The sequence below is a fragment of the Cygnus olor genome, chromosome 2 (assembly GCF_009769625.2).
Source record: "Cygnus olor isolate bCygOlo1 chromosome 2, bCygOlo1.pri.v2, whole genome shotgun sequence".
Taxonomy (NCBI): Eukaryota; Metazoa; Chordata; class Aves; order Anseriformes; family Anatidae; genus Cygnus; species Cygnus olor.
In genome coordinates, this window is record NC_049170.1 from 119,210,629 (window position 1) to 119,214,697 (window position 4,069).

The following is a 4,069-nucleotide window of genomic DNA, read 5'->3' on the forward strand; positions in this document are numbered from 1 at the left end:
CTGTAACTCAGGCAGAAGCACGGTATCAAAGTAGAGAGGCAGAAACAGCTGAGAACACCCCGATCACTGTCCTTAATTTATTCAAGCTGTCCCACACGGTGTGAGAATCTAAGCATACCAGTGATAGAGAAGTGGCACATGCAGAAATCAAATCCCTCGGAATCGATCCCGTAAATACTCCATCAAGTACCAACACCAACTAGTGTTCAGGATACCCCTTAATTTGCACACAGGCCTTGAAATCCCCACCAGGACTCCCTCTAAATGGCAAATTGGAGAGGTGAGGCAAGAACTTGAGTAGTGGCCTCTCCCTTGGAAGAAGTGGAAAATGTCCAGACTGGCTGCACCTCAAAGCTCCCAGCAGGACAGCAGGTCTCCACAGGCAACTGCAGACCGTTGTGCCTCTCTGGGCATGTGTCGAAGCTCAGACATCCAGAAAAGGGGTCATGAGTTTCCTTCATCCTTCTAGAAACTTTACTTCTTGTCTGTGATAAGGCTGAGGTTTCTATTTTTAAAACATTTGTTTATTTCTAAACCTATAATCAAGATGAGAAATGGTGTCAGCTGTTGAATCAAAAGTTATGAAGGAGATTTAAAAGGTACAGAATCCCCTTTCTCAGAGGCAGAGGCTCAAGCAAACATGGTGATGGTTCCTGCTTCCTCCAGAGCATCAGCATCTGCTCATTACCTGTCTGAAAAGCTGTCTGAAAGTTTCACCTTTAATGGAGATGTCAAAAAGTGCAAAACAGCAAACACAGAGCAGAAACACCCCCAAGCCAAATACATTTTGAAGGAGAAACACAGGCCTTTGACAATAATCATCATTTCTTGGAAGAAAAACTGAGATCCTAAGATAAAATGCTCTCACCCTCCACCCCTCATTTTTTCCCTCTGTAATCCATGGGCCCATGCAAATACACCAAAAGGAATTACTACCACTGCTTCTTCTCCTACATATATCTATTTGGCAATTTTTAACTTCTTGTGAACATCTTCACTGGACTTCTCCACATTCTGGAATTAAAAAATACAGGAAAGCCAAAAGATAGCAATATTTTAGCATTCATTGATAATCTGTCTCTTAAAAACAATTGTTTTATTTGGATTGTACCTTAAATGTGAGCATAGGCAGCAGCAAAATAATCAATAAAATGGATTATAAGGGTTAGGCTGGTGATACAGAGGAAGAAGCAACAGTTTGTCATTCTGCAATTGCTACAGTTGGATAAGAAACATCTATATGAGGAAGAAAAGTTTGTTATTGCTCTGCATAAATCTCAGGCACAGATGGTGTGAAGAAATCAGTAAGATTAATTAACAGCAGACTCAAAGATTTTTCAAGCATCAGTGGTTGGACAGTGAGCTACTCTTTCCCTAGTTAAATTCTGTGCTGAAATTCTTCAGTCATCTTAGAGGTAGCACAAAAAAGATGTGCTAACAGCTGTGGTCACTGACCCTTAATGGAGTAAGTGTACCTTAAAGCTGCACAGGACACATGCCCTGAAGTCACAGGGGAAGACAGAGTAGTTTGCAGATCTAACCTGTCTACACACCAACACTTCTGCCTGAAGCCCCCCTGATGGAGCTTGTTAGACAAAAGGCCTTGTGCTTTCAGGGGAAAGCAAGGAAATATTTATTTTATCTTTTTTTTTTTTTTTGAAAAAAAAAAAGGGGGCATTAGCTATAACCTGCCTCTTGCACCAAAGTTGTAAATCTGTGGCTTATGCACCCTCATTTTTTTTCACTATAATATTATAGATTCAGTATTCCCTCATTTTTTTTCACTATAATATTATAGATTCAGTATTCACCTCACTGGAATTTAGGAGACACAAGAGAAATCACCTGGACTTGTTTTGCATTAAATGCAAAAACTTTGCATTAAATGCAAAACTTTTGCATTAAAAATGTAAAACTAAGTACAAAATTCTATATTTAAGAATCATGATTTAAAATGCGAATCCCAGCCCTCTATGGTACAGAAATGCCACACCCATCTGTCTGATAGCTAGACAGTAAAATACACATGTATTTACCCAGCAATGTGTTTTTTGTTTTTTTTTTTTTCCCCAGGCTTTCTGCATCATTCACAGGTAAACTACACAATATTGCTACATTTAAGTGTAAGGAAACCCATAAACTGGGAATCTTGTAACTGTAAAGTGTTTTCTTTTGTAATCCTTGTGAAATTCTTTGAATGAATAAAGAACATGGGGGAAGGGAGCTATGTGATATTTCACAGTAGCAGTGGGGGAGGGATATATGCGATATTTAACAATAGCAGGTGGGAAGGCTTCCATATTGTCTTTTTTTTTTTTTTTTTAATTGCCAAAATCTAAACTAAAGAGCTGCCACCATCAGCACTGTGCTTCAAAATCGCAATAACGCACTGGGACATTAATTCAGCCCTGACTCAGAGGTAAGAACGAAGTGTACTGAATCACCGGCACGACTCGCGGTGCCGCAGCAGCTCGCAGGTTCTGGGTGCTGTGTGAAAGCTGCTGAGTTTCCAACATTGCTTCCCTGAAGACTGTGCCACTTTCTAGGTTTAAGTTAAATTTTTGGAACAGGGAAGACCTTGAAGTCCAGTCCTTGAAGCCAGACACTTTGGTACAGGATCATGTGCAGAGGTCTCTTTTATTCTAGAAATTGTGAGGGAGGCAAGACGAGTTAAGTGCAGCTGGCTATCGAAATGCTTTTTTTAGTCCATAATTGTTTTTACTACCTGATTGACCAAAGGATACAATAATGGTGAGCCCAAATAAAGGGAGGAGATACTGGAAGAGCTTTTCTGTGCTTTCAGTTGCCAGGGAAACAAAGTTCTCCTGTGTCTGTGTATCCAGAAATGCGGGCTGGCTGTGTGAACACGGCTTCAGGAAATGTGACATATCATCCTCTTCAAAGACCAGCAAGGCAGAGAAAGGGGGAAAAGAGAGGAAGGAAAGTATATGTAATACTCCTTCCTAAACAGCTTTTGTACGTACATTTTAATCATAGCACACTGTGAATGTTCAACATACGACCTGTAATTTGTTTTACACTTGAAAATGGCAGAAGTTAGTGTTCATTTTAAAATAAATTATTAGTATACTTCTCTATTTTCAACTTCAGAAACCAACACAATGAAACTCTGAGCACAGGAAGAACCTCTGTGGCCTGTCCCCAGACACCTCCATCTTCCACGGAAAAGTCCATGTGGGCAGGGTCAGAGACCAGCCACCCCCAAACTGCCAGCCGCAGGGAGGCACTGGGCAGATGTTGGCATATTTCTGACCCCAGGACTTAGGAAACGAAGGGTGGTGTACAGGCAGGAGTTCACTGGCAGCGAGGAGGTGACTGGCTGGGATTAAGGACTTCTGCAAGTCGTAATGATAGAAGCCGCTTGCTACGCTCTGCTGTCACCCCGGCTGCAGAGGCAGCATTGTCAAAGCAGGTGGCCACTTTGCCATCTTCCCTGCACTTTGCTTAATCGGGGTTCCCAGCTGGAAGTTTTCCTTCTGCCCAATTTCCTGGAGCAGGCTGCAGCTGTGGCTACTGGAGGAGATGCGAGCATGCTGAGAACAGCTGAGCATGAGCTGGAGAACCATTCCTAGTGCCTCCCTTTTTCAGAGAAAACTGTAGTATTCCTCGAGCATCTGTCATCCTGTTCTTACCTAAAATAAAATAAAATAAAATAAAATAAAATCATAAAATAAAATCAAAAAGCCGATTCTTAAAGTCTCTCTAATTATTGTTTACTAATGATTATTTGCCACTGCACCTCCTGCAGAGCACTATGTTAATCGTCTTCCATAGTAAATTGGCTTCCCAGCACATGGGAGCACAGGGCTGCCGGTAGCTGGCACACCGCTCGGGGAAGGGAATGGGGGTCAGTTAACACAGCCCGAACTTCAGCTCTGAGGCACCAGAAGCTGTTCATGCTGTGGATAAATTTTAATGGAATAAATAAGAATCAGTTTAAGATTAGGCTGGTGTTTGGAGGAATGATCCCAGTGGATTGTGTGGGATAAGTAAAGTACGGGCTTCTCCCCAAAGGGCTCAGACTTCTCTTTACCTTTTTGACAAGAAA